Source organism: Aquarana catesbeiana, linkage group LG04 (assembly GCF_042186555.1).
Source record: "Aquarana catesbeiana isolate 2022-GZ linkage group LG04, ASM4218655v1, whole genome shotgun sequence".
In the NCBI taxonomy this organism is placed as follows: domain Eukaryota; kingdom Metazoa; phylum Chordata; class Amphibia; order Anura; family Ranidae; genus Aquarana; species Aquarana catesbeiana.
In genome coordinates, this window is record NC_133327.1 from 649,341,573 (window position 1) to 649,355,324 (window position 13,752).

A 13,752-nucleotide genomic window follows, 5' to 3' on the forward strand; every position below is an offset into this window, starting at 1 on the left:
TGATGTGGAGCGGGCGGAGAGAGATGTCATCTCTGCTTGTCCGCCTGCTCACTTCTCTCATCTCCTCCGCCTGTCTCATGCAGCCAGCCTGCCCGCCGCAGCAGCTGCGGCCACGACCCGCTGGTTAGGTAGGGCCCTGCGGCAAGAGACTCTGGGCTATGGGCCCCAGATTCGGGGCTATAGCCCCAATAGCCACCCCCTAGCAACGCCCCTGATGATGTACTGTATATATAAACTATATAGACCACTCTTAATATGAAGGTCAGTAGCATCTGGTAAGCCTCTCCTGAGCACTGCGTGAGTCTTATCTGTAGCAAATCCTCATTTAAGGAGCATTTGTGGGATTTTTCTCATTCATCATTATATTTCACTTAGAATGAACTATATCACAGACCCTCTTTGAGCACATTAACTTCTTTACTATTTTTAGTATATTTTTTGTTTGGTTTCATTTGGAATTATATGCACTTTGAATATTGAACACTTATTGGACACTTGATCACATATCAACATTTGTATAATATTTATGTGCAAGGTATTTGGGTGATCTTTTCTTAAACCTATACAGGTATGTCTTGTATCTGGACATTGTGCGAGCAGCTACAGAAGAGTTAATTTTGGGGAAATTATGCGTAGATTGTTTTGTCTTATTATCTTTCTGGCCGATACTCTGAGTTATCTATACAGTGCATGTGGCATACCTAAATAGACAATACAAAGATTGAAAATTCTATGATTTTTGAAGTCACAAGCCACAATTACTCCATCCTCTGGATCAGGCAGCAACTGTCCACCGAGTGTAGCCACGTGGTTCTGGGCAGCTGTGTAGTGTAATCCCTCTCCCCTCTTCAGCTACACATGTCTCTCCGCCTGTTTGGTGGCTAGGGGTGGCTTGACTGTTTAAAGTGTTACTAAAGCCACAACAGTAAAATCAGTCTGTATATGCAGTAAAGCATGCTTGTTATACTCACTGTGGAACCTAAGGGGTTAATCCTCTGAATTGTGTAAAAAGACTGTTTGATTCTGTCTTCTCTGATCCTCGTCTTCTTTCACTGTCCCTAATCCAGCTCCTTAAAAAAAACAAAACCTATGGAGTCACTCTGCACATGCTTAGTTTGGTGTGTATTGCTAGAGTTTTTCTTTTTTTTTTCTTGGGAGAGTGCATGTGATCAGCACAGGACCAATCAGCACTGTCCAGGCAGAGGGTCAGGGGTCTTGCAGCAGTCATAGGACAGTCAGAGTAGAATGAAAACTCCTCCTACAAGCTTTAATCAGACACTGATATAAGTTTCAAGACTGCTATATACTGCTGATGGGAAAAGGTATTTAGCAGCTTATATTTACTAAAATAATTGCATTGTCATGTTGTGTGTACTGTGGGAGACCAGATAAAGTGAAGGCAGGGTCCTGGGTTTAGTAAAACTTTAGGGCCACAGCCACAGCCAATTTAAAGAGGAAGTAAACCCCACCAAATCTTAATTTTCTAATTCTACAATGTTGTTTTACATTGACAATCAAGAGATATATAAATTACTCAGAAACAAGTGTTAGAAGTACCTTTTTTTGTTGTTTGATTGTGGAGTTTCTTCCAGGTTTCGCCCGCGCTATTCTTTGTTCTGTTTTCCGAAGCCGATGCGGACGTCATTTCTGCCCTTAGTTCGTATCCCTGCCGAAATCTCGCGCATGCGCCATATCGTCGTTTATTTAGTCACAAGGGGGAGTATCAGGAAGACTAGAATCATTCCTGCATTGCGAGACTTCTCCTCTGTGCCGTTCAGAGGGGAAGCTCGCACACAGTCAATTACAGACATGCCGGAAATAAACAAACGGCACTATATACATGCCGTTAATGAAAGTACACGCATGACGTCATCGAAGATAAACTGACAATTTTCATGGAAAATACACAAGTAAGTGCACTTTCACAGGCAGCGATTAGCTGCCTGTGTTATCTAGTATCTGATAAGATTAGGTTGACTCTGAGGGTTTACAACCACTTTAAGTCTTTCTTGTGCTTGGTGCCAAAAAAAGATGTCTGTTGCCCATCCATACTTGGAAACATTTTCACTTTAAACATTGTAGTGGCCATTACAAAGTTTTCGCAATCCTCTCCTTGTTGGATGTTTTCATCTATTTTATATGGTGTAATGTAATATATATATATATATATATATATATATATATATATATATTTTTTTTTTTATTGATTGAACTAGATGGACTTGTGTCTTTTTTTCAACCTGACTAACTACGTAACTATGATGAAGGTCTGGTTCACACCTACTGTATGCAGATTGCAGTTGCTGCATATTCCAGGTGCATTTTGTGTTTTTAATACACGTCTTTGATCCATTGAAGTCTATGGAACCAAAAACACAACCTGCTGGTCCCTGGCCCTTTCCATAAAATGCACAGTTTTGAACGTGACCCAACGGAAACCATATTAAATGGACTGTAGTGTGTTTCTGCAAAACTGAAAATGCATTAAAAATGCATAGGTGTGAACCAGGCCTTAGAGGAGATCAAATACAAAGTCAGACAGGGATACCCAAAAACTCCCAGGTAGACTGGAACATAGTTGGTAAATATGGTAGGGAGATCTGGCTGTTGGAGTTATAAAAAATTATAAAAAGCCAGGGTTGACTAAGCCCACCAGGCACCACCTGTAACTAAGTGATTATTTTTGAATGAAAAGATTCTTTAAAAGGCTTAACAAATTGTGGCAAAGTGGCATTTCAATGATATGATGTGTGTACCTGTTTAAAAAAAACAGTTGTAAATCATTCCAAAAAACCCTGATCTCTGAAACCAAACTAAGACCCCTGCTGTATTTCACAGCTGAACTCAAGTATCACTTGATCATGAATCCATTCAGCTCAGTTTTCTTGTATTCTGTTGTCAGTAAAATGTTTTTTACTTGGCAGCTTGCAGTTGGTTATATGTTTTAGCAGAACTACTAGACTAGACTGTCAGTCCAAGGTTGACCTCCCTTAGTAAGGGTTAGCCCTTTTACTTTGATAGCAAAGGTCAGGCTTTTGACACTACGATTAGACAAACCATGAAATGGTATCAACAGTTCCTGGTCCCCTGCTCCATGAATGAACAGACTGAAAAGGTATATGTAACTGGCTAATTGTGTCACTGGAAAGCCTTTTGTAAGGCTCACGCATGGCAAATGACAACATACAGTCACAGTTCTTTATAGGGATTGTGTGCGCAAAATATAAGAACACTTCTTCAAAAGGTCACTAAGAAATACAATGCAAGAGAATGAAAGAGTTTTGAAAAGATATGAGGTGTAGAGAAGTAGGGAGGGAAATCAAACAGAAAGGCTTAGAAAAGGAGTTTCAGGGAAAGGGGTATGACTTAGGTCAGGAAATGGAATCACGCCACCTTTTAACTTTTTGCAGATCAGCCAAAAGGCTAATTATAATTATGTGTGTTAAAAGGCCAACAGGAACCAGCCAAATGCAAAGAAATATTTTGCTATTGAATACGATAAGTCTTTAAAGGTGGTCATAGACATACAGTATAGGGGTTTATTTACTAAAGACAAATAGACGCAGTTGCTCCAAAGCTAAGTAAATGGGAGAATGCTCTGCTGACTTCCATCATCCTATCTTGCACATGATTGGGTATTCTTTGCAAAGGGAAATGTTACCTTATTTACTAATCTCTGGAGCAACTGCACTTGTAGAGTGCACCTGCACTTTGCAAAGTGCACTTTCTAATTGCCTTTAGTAAATCAACCCAATAGACTTAACATAATAACCTTGCAGTCCAATAGACTTGTAGACCAACTCTGGGAACAATAACCCTACCAGAGTTAAAGCAGTTAAATTTGGTATTGTATTGGTGTGGTTGTATGTGAGTTTGCACAATCCCAAGAACCTCTGACAAGGTTCTATTGCTAGATATCCAAACAAGAAGACTTGCTGCTCCAGGTGTGGTTTTGAAAGCCTGATGACCTGGACAGGTGTCCGCCTCGGCTCGCCTCTGCATGTAATCAAAAGAAGAAATGGCCACACTCTGTATTCGATCAAAATTCTTTTATTCAGAACATCCCAAAGTGTTGACATTAAGCTGGTAATTACCAGCTTTCTGTCAACCCTTTGGGATATTCTGAATAAAAGAATTTTGATCGAGTACAGAGTGCGGCCATTTCTTCTTTTGAAGGTTCTATTGCCGTTTCCCCCACCGGGGAGAGCTCACTCCCTGTTTTGTCACCAGGACAAGAAATGAGGTGAAGCCTCTACAACAGGGACAAAGAAGGCAATAAGAACTTGAATGATATCCTAACCCTTCTCTACCTCAAACGACATGAAAAAAAAAAAATTTGGCTGGAGTTTGGCTTTATGGTCTATGGTGTGGTATCTTGATTCCCAAAATATTGTTAGATACAAAAAATTGCTTTTACTGTTAAATGTAGCGTTTCCATTGTCTGCCATCCATTCCATTGCAGTATATTTATGCTGGGGTGGGAATTGGAGTTAAAATTAGATGCAATATCCGGGAATTTTATTTGCGTACAGCTTGTTTGCATTAGAAAGATTTACCATGAATTGAATACATATGTTTAAGATAAAACTGGAAACTGGGAGACAGAAACTGACCTCATAGGCTATATCTAATATAGTTCTCCAGAGGAATTCTATCCCATAATGCCTTTGTGTATACTTGTAAAGTTGTTTTTTTGGAGGTTTTTTTTTTTAGTCCTAAGGCCCCAAATATTGTTCTGGTCATGTTCGGCAAACTGCAAGAATGTATTTTTTAAATGCATACAGCTATTAGTACTTCTAACCATTAATTTTTTTAATGTCACCCTATTTGATGAAGTTCATTCTTCTATTGATATGCTGTTTTGTGAGGTTATGAATCTGGTACAATATTACCAAGTTAAAAGACCAATTCCATCCAGAACTCATAAAACTTATATTCTGGATGGGTACCAATAGACTGTCCTGCTGTGTAATGTTATATTTCTTAAAGACGCTATAGGCCCCTTATAGTAAATATAGCTGATGCCTGAAGAACAAAAAAGTTAGAAAAAATTATATAAAAGAAAGGTATATGTAAACCCAATCTATACAATCTCAATTATGTTTTATCTGTTAATGTTTTTTTTTAAATCTTTAAATCTGCAGGTTTAAATAAAAGAATCCCAGGTAAACCTGCCATGAAGGACTTTGTATAAGGTCCTGCTATAGGGTGAAAACGTTCTGTCCCTGACTTCTTATTCTGCTTCTCCATTGCCATCCTGTCATACAAGCTTCTAAAAGAGACTTAGGCCTCATGTACACTGCTGCTGGTAAACAGACGTTTAGGAGCAGTTGGGCTTTTTTTTCAACTGCCCCTGAACTCTCCTCTATGTTATCTTATCAGTACATGTACACAGGGTCGTTTATAGTGGTTTCCAGGCAGTTGAGATTAGAAGCATTTTTTGTAAAGCAAAGAAAATGCAAACAAACGCCTGTAACAGCTTGTAAACGTGTGTAAATGCGGTGACTCGGGTTTAGCCATGTTTTGTTTATAGGCGTTTTTAATGGAGATACATTTCTGACCTTTTGCAATACAAAAAAACGCTTCTAAACGCAAACGCGGCAAAACGCGCCATGTAAACACGGCACAAGGGACGTTTTTAATTGTCGGTTACGAGCTGTCGAGTTCCATTGTTCAGGAGAGGTTTTAAAACGTCCCGTGTACATGAAGCCTAAAAGTGCACTTACATACACTGCATCTGGAAAGTATTCACAGCGCTTCACTTTTTCCACATTTTGTTATGTTACAGACTTATTCTGAATTGGATTAAATTCATTATTTTCCTCAAAATTCTACAAGCAATACCCCATAATGACAGCGTTAATTAAGTTTGTTTGAACTCTTTACAAATGTATTAAAAATCATAAAAACAAAAAAATCACCTGGCCTTTGCCATGACACTCAAAATTGAGCTAACAGTTAACAGTGCATGTCAGAGCACAAACCTAGCCATGAATTCCAAGGAATTGTCTGTAGACCTCCGAGACAGGATTGTATCGAGGCACAGATCTAGGGAAGGTTACAGAAAAATTTCTGCAACATTGATGGTCCCAATGAGAACAGTAGCTCCCATCATCTGTAAATGGAAGAAGTTTGGAACCACCAGGACTCTTCCTAGAGCGGGCCACCCGGCCAAACTGAGCGATCGAGGAAAAGGGCCTTAGTCAGGGAGGTGACCAAGAACCCAATGGTCACTCTGACAGAGCTCTAACATTTCTCTGTGGAGAACCTCCCAGAAGTACAATCATCTCTGAATCACTCCACCAATCAGGCCTGTATGGTAGAGTGGCCAGACAGAAGTAACTCCTCACTAAAAGGCACATGACAGCCCACCTGGAGTTTGCCAAAAGGCACCTGAAGGACTCTCAGACCATGAGAAACAAAATTCTCTGGTCTGATGAAACAAAGATTGAACTCTTTGGCCTGAATGGCAAGCGTCATGTCTGTAGGAAACCACTCACCGCTCATCGTCTGGCCAATACCATCCCTACAGTGAAGCATGGTAGTGGCAGCATCATGCTGTGGGGATGTTTTTCAGCGTCAGGAACTGGGAGACTAGTCAGGATCAAGGGAAAGATGAATGCAGCAATGTACAGAGACATCCTTGATCAAAACCTACTCAAGAGTGCTCTGGACCTCAGACTGGGGCGAAGGTTGATCTTCCAACAGGACAACGACCCTAAGTACACAGCCAAGATAACAAAGGAGTGGCTACAGGACAACTCTGTGAATGTCCTTGAGTGGCCCAGCCAGAGCCCAGACTTGAACCTGATTGAACATCTCTGGAGAGATCTGAAATTGGCTGGGCGTCGACGTTGTCCATCCAACTTGACGGAGCTTGAGAGGTCCTTCAAAGATGAATGGGAGAAATTGCCCAAAAATAGGTGTGCCAAGCTTGTAGCATCATACTCAAAAAGGCTTGAGGCTGTAATTGGTGCCAAAGGTGCTTCAGCAAAGTATTGAGCAAAGGCTGTGATACTTATGTACATGGGATTTTTTTCGTTTTTTATTTTTAATACATTTGCAAAAATTTCAAACAAACTTCTTTCACATTGTCATTATGGGGTATTGTTTGTATAAATTTAAGGAAAATTATGAATTTATTCCATTTTGGAATAAGGCTGTAACATAATATAATGTGGAAAAAAGTGAAGTGATGTGAATACTTTCCAGATGCACTGTATAGCTGTGTATTGTGACAGTCAATTACTCCATAATTCAATCTGAATTGTGATATTTCCAGTCTTTATATTCAAATAAACAAATTATAAATCAAAACTGAATAAAAAAAAAAAAAAAATACTCCTTTACTCCAGGAGTATTTTTTTAGTAAAAACAGGAAGCACTATGTGCCTTTCTGTTTCATTTATTTGGGAGATACCATTACATTGGAGATTGGAGATCAGTTTGGATCTGTGGAGGGGGGGGCTGATCATCTGAGCTGGTGTGAGTGATTAATAGAGATGAGTGTGTTGAAAAGGAATGGAAAAAGAAATAGAAGATCACTGGTTTTCTAAGGGGAGCACTTGACATTTATATTTTATTTCGTTTTGATTTTTGATTTGTTTATTTGAATATAAAGACTGGAAATATCACAATTCAGATTGAATGATGGAGTAATGGACTTTGACAATAATTACACAATTATATGTTTGTGCACTAATTAGACTAAAAGGTTGCGCCGCACTAATTCAGTTGTGGACTTATGTTATAAGGTGTGGCAAGATCACTATATAGTGTTCAGCTAGCAATCTACTCAAGGATATTTTATATATATATATATATATATATATATATATATATATATAGTTTATTTGTATTTAACAGTGGTAGCGCTGCTTGATATTTAGTTAATAAAAGTGCACTTACCCTTTAAACTATTTTTTTAAAATATACTTTTCATACCTTAAATCCTGCACTTTCTGGCTGGTCACGTGACATTACTGACCCTTCCTCTCCACCATTGGCAGTGGGCAGTACCTATTCCTACCTGAAACATTGTGTATGTAGTAAGCAGCATACTGGGTATGTGATGACACAATCGCAGACGGTGTGTCTATTATAGCCTGAGCTTATAATTATATGAATTTAGTTAATTGACACGGGGGGGGGGGGGTGATTTACTAAAACTGGAGAGTGCAAAATCAGGTGCAGCTGTGCATGGTAGCCAATCAGCTTCTAACTTCAACTTGCTCAAACAAGATTTGACAATAATGCATGGGGGTCCCCCCAAATTCCATACCAGGCCCTTCAGGTCTGGTATGGATATTAACGGGAACTCCGCGCCATAATTTAAAAAAATGGCATGGGGGTCCCCCACAAAATCCATACCAGAACCTTCAGGTCTGGTATGGATTTTAAGAGGAACCCTGTGCCAAAAAAAATGGCTTCCCCTCAAAAATCCATACCAGACCCTTTTCCGAGCACACAACCTGGCAGGCCACAGGAAAAGAGGGGAGGGACGAGAGAGCGCCCCCCCCTCCTGAACCGTACCAGGCCACATGCCCTCAATATGGGGAGGGTGCTTTGGGGTAGCCCCCAAAGCACCTTGTCCTCATGTTGATGGGGAGAAGGGCCTCATCCCCACAACCCTTACCCCCAGATCCCGCCCCCCCGTGTGAATTGGTAATGGGTACAAATGTACCCCTACCATTTCACAAAAAAGTGTCAAAAATGTTAAAAAAAGACAATAGACGGTTTTTGACAATTCCTTTATTAATGTCTTCTTCTTTCCCCGCTTCTTCTTCCATCCTCTTCTGGTCTTCCTTCGATGTTCTTCTTCCTCCATCTTGTTCTTTCCCCGCTTCTTCCTCCATCTTCCTCCACTTCTTCCTCTGACCTTCTCGTCCGGGATCTTCGTCCAGCTTCTTCTTCTCTGCTTCATCCTCCGATCCGCCTCAATGGGAGTCTCCCGCTGTGTGACACTTCTGTTCAGGTGACAACTCTTATATAATGGAGGGTGGGGCCACCTGGTGACCCCGCCCCCCTCTGATGCACGGGGACTTCACTATGGCTTTCCCCGTGGTGTCAGAGGGGGGCAGGGTCACCCATTTATGTAAATTACCAATTCACACGGGGTCAGAATCTGGGGGTCCCCTTGTTAAAGGGGGCTTCCAGATTCCGATAAGCCCCCCACCCGCAGACCCCCACAACCACTGGGCTAGGGTTGTGGGGATGAGGCCCTTCTCCCCATCAACATGTAGACAAGGTGCTTTGGGGGGCTACCCCAAAGCACCCTCCCAATGTTGAGGGCATGTGGCCTGGTACGGTTCAGAAGGGGGGGCGCTATCTCATCCCCCTATTTTCCTGCGGCCTGCCAGGTTGCATGCTCGGATAAGGGTCTGGTATGGATTTTTGGGGGGACCCCACGCCATTTATTTTTAAAATTTTGGCGTGGGGTTCCTCTTAAAATCGATACCAGACTTGAAGGGCCTGGTATGAAATTTGGGGGGACCCCCACGCATTTTTTTTTTACATTTTGGTTTGGGGTTCCCCTGTGGGGGAATCCAATGCCGTTTTGATCAATGAACTTTTATGTGTATTGCCGGACCGACAATTAATTTTAGCCGCGAGTACTTTTAAATTACTTTTTTTCCTTTAGAAATGTCATTTTGCTGTCAGACTGTTCTAAACATGGGAAACATGCGGAACTTTACAGGCATACTATAGACACCCCCAGGTACGAAATTTAAAGGAATATTACACTTTTATTATTTCACTTTAAGCATTATTAAAATCACTGCTCCCAAAAAAAGTCAATTTTTAAAACTTGTTTTTGCATTGATACATGTCCCCTGGGGCAGGACCCAGGTCCCCAAACACTTTTTAAGACAATACCATGCATATAAGCCTTTAAAATTCCATAGACTTTAACGGTGTTCGCGTGTTCGCACAAATTTTTTGCCTGTTTGCATGTTCTGGTGCGAACCGAACGGGGGGTGTTCGGCCCATCCCTACTCTCCAGTTTTAGTAAATCAACCTCAATGTGCCATTCAGCTCAGAAGAGAAGTATCTAGTGGAAAAGCATACTTTCCGAGTACGGCACCAAAGAAAAGTGAGCAAAAGTTGCATTTTTTTTGATTAATAGTTTTTATGAATTAAAAATAGGTAAAATATATTTTACTCAAATAACAGAAGAACATTTATAAAACTTCCCACATTTACTGCTTGGTAATTTGCAATTTTTAAAGTCAAAACCCCAAGCTACCATAGTCACAATACCTAATAAGCGAGGCTAACAGGCCCGTCATCTTCTGTATCTTTCCTATTTTTGTAGAAGCCGGATCTTGCAATCCATTTTATTTCCCTCAACTGACTCCAACTAATTGAGCCAAAATCATTTCTGCTGTAATTATTGAGCAATCAGAGAGACGATAATGCAGTTTTGGACAAATATGTAGTGCAGACTTCCATTTGGTCTAATGATGATTAAATACACCATACATTCATTCAGCGTGTAAGTATGTGGGAATCTTTTATAGATATGCCTGGAATGTCTCTCAATCTTTTAGCTGAAAGAACAATATAAAGCGTGTAGCAATAAAAATAATCTAAGTGTGTGGGTTGCACAATTTTTGTATTTTTTTTTTTTTTTCGAAGTGTGTGTCAAGTTGTCTCTCAACCTCTGCTTAAACCATCCACACCATGTCTCTTTCACACAGGCATCCATGTGTACAAGATGTAATGTGTTCACATTTTTTTTTCTTCTTTACATTGTGCTTTGTGTCTTTGAAGGGCCTGCTTCTGCACGGAAATCTCTTGGCTTCCTGCCGAAACATCTTTGGGATCAGCATCAATGTCATTTTATTAATATACAGTCTGTGGCTTCGGGACAACAGTTGAGTCACAATAACAAAGAACAGTCAGGGTGACCCTTTGCCCTTTGCTTGGGATGGTTAACCCTTCATCTACATCAATGAACAGGCTTGCTCTAAACAGATTCTTTTGACATTCTAGTTTCTGTTTAGATTCTAGAGATTAAAGTGAAACTTTAAAAAAACTTCAGCAGGCTAATTTTGGGATGGGTGGAAATACTGAAAATTAGTAACTATGGAAATCAGTTGCAAGGATTTATGTGTAGCACTAACTCTCGTTGGAGCTGCTGGTTTAAAGCGGGCTGTTACCTTCACTCTCGATACCTCTGTTTCACTGGCACCGGGTCTAGGGTCCCGTTGAGTTTACCTCTGGACGATGTAGACACTAAACACTTGAGTATATTTTCCAATGCTTTAAAGTGGAGTTCCACCCACTTTTACAACTCTTCAGCATTCCTCACTAAACTGTGCACTGTAAACAAATTGGATATTTTTTATTTTTTTTCTCAGCACCTACTGTATATCTGCTGTATTCATTTTTCACTTCCTCCTCCCTGGCCGTGGCCCATCGCATCATTTCCTGTTTGCAATGCCTTCTGGGAAGGGGAGGCAACTTCCTCTGAAACTGCCGTTGCTATGGAAACCTGACCTGAAACCTATTACACTGCTTGTGCTGCACTGAGCATGTGTGAGATCTGCAAGGATGAGATCCAGGAAGAAATACAGTCTGGCTTCAGATGCCCACACTTAAGATGGCCACGGCCTGCTGTAATTTTATAAAATAACAAACTACTGCTATAAACTAAGAAAACAGACCTTAGTTTACAGACTAACTTTACTAGAATACATTAAGCTTGTGTATTATAGGGGTATTTTTATTTAAAAAGTATAATTTCGGCCGGAACACCACTTTAATGAACCAGTAATAAAGGAAGTAGCAGGAAAGAGGCAGAAGGAAAGTTGCAGGGAAGCTCAAATACCTTTCCTTAGTATTCTTTAGAACATTCTCTGGAATTGAGCACTTGTAGTTGAATGCACTCCCCATGTGGAATTCAATCTTTGCCCGCCTGGATAGGCCTCTCTCACTTGCCTAGCAGTCAGTACGCAGCACGAACAAAAGTCTCTGCCACAGACTTGTTTGGAATAAAACCCGTACGATCCTCTGCCACAGGATGTATTGGTTTGCGATGAATGTCAGACACAGTACTTGAACCTTTAAGCCAACCCGGCAGTACTATGCAGTAAGATTACTTCAGGATATGTCCTCCAACCAAGTCACCAGGCCCCTCTCCAGACCAGCACTCTGCATGATTCTTCCATGATGGGTCCTCCCCTGGGATCTCCTCGGTTGTCCAGCTTCTTCACTCAGGATAGACAGCTCAGGACCATTCCTCTGCTGCTGTGGTAGGCCCCAGACAGGCTTTTGGGCCCACCCACACGCCGCGGCGACGTGAGCTTCCGGAACGGAGGACCACGAGGTGGTACTCTTAATGCATACCTGTTGGCCAGGAGGGCCAGCAGGTGGCTGAAAATGAACCCCTAAACATGGCATCTGTCCCATAAATACCCTCTCCCAGAATGCAACTCGGAGGACCACCTCCACCGAGTTGTCCCTGGGACAGAGGAGCACTCATACGCTTCAACATGTTGCCTTTCCAACACCAGCCCATGGTGACGACACCCACCGGCACAGTGTGGAACTACACGCAACTCAGCCAAGCTGGAACAGAGGCAAATCTAACTTCACCTAATAAGTAACCCACAAGATTTACCTATCAGCGGTAGATTGAAAATCTACCAGCGCTACATATGAATAGATGTTAAAGTGAATTTAATTCAATTCAACAGGCTTATTTTAATAGGTGAACGGGGAAGCCAAACACCACATGTGAAATGAAGTCACAGATCCAGCAGAACCCGCTAGCAAGGAGGTCTTCTTGGGCTCTTAAATCCCGGTGCTCGTCACTAGGTTCCTATCACTTGAAGAAGTCACGTGACAAGTGACGCAACGTGTCGGGTGGAGCCAGGTGACGCCACTTCCGGTGTCTCGCACACTCAGAATTAGCGGTGAGGAGCTCTCAACCTGGAGATTTTATATTGCAATAATTTCAAGATGTGGAAAATGTGAGTGCACATCTTTATACAAGTTTTAATAAAATCGATTTTAAATGGTATTGCGCAATTAATGTTTTCTATACACTCTGAGCATATCAAGAATCGCTTTACATACAAGGTGTATGTTCCCATTATTGGTGTTCCAGAGAATCGAGGATCTCCTCATATTTAAACATAAGGCTTGAATAGACCCTAAGGGTCTTCCCTAAGGTAAGCGGCCAATTCACATAGAGGTGGATGGTGGAGGTGATTGCAAACCAAGGGTTTTGTGGCACAGATTGGATTCATTATTTGTGAGTGAGAGGGTCATCCACTCCTCTCAAAATCATCACAAGATTTGGATTTTCTTTCACTTTTTTGACTTTTGAATTTTATTATTGCGCTTTAGGATTTTTTAAATATTTAGATGTGAAGATTATTGGTTACTAGGATGTATTTATTTGAATGAGCGCACCATTATTTGTATATCAGGCTTATTTTAATGCCCCCCCCCCATTTCTTAAATCATTTCCTTTTTTCCCCCTGCCACTTGATTCAGCTGCCAGGAGCAAAATAAGAAAGTCCTGTGGAGATTCCCTCTAGTCAATGCTTGCACAGGGTTGAAAACTGCCTCCACACCCTCCATGTGACAGCATTGGGAAAATCTCCAAGCCCCATGAGAGAAAGGGAAATGCATCACATGTTCCTTCATACCCAAAAGAATAGAGCGGTGAGGGAGAGAAGGAAAGGTATGTGGGAAAGCAAAATGTTTTATTACTTAGCACTCTAGCCTTGCAGCACTACG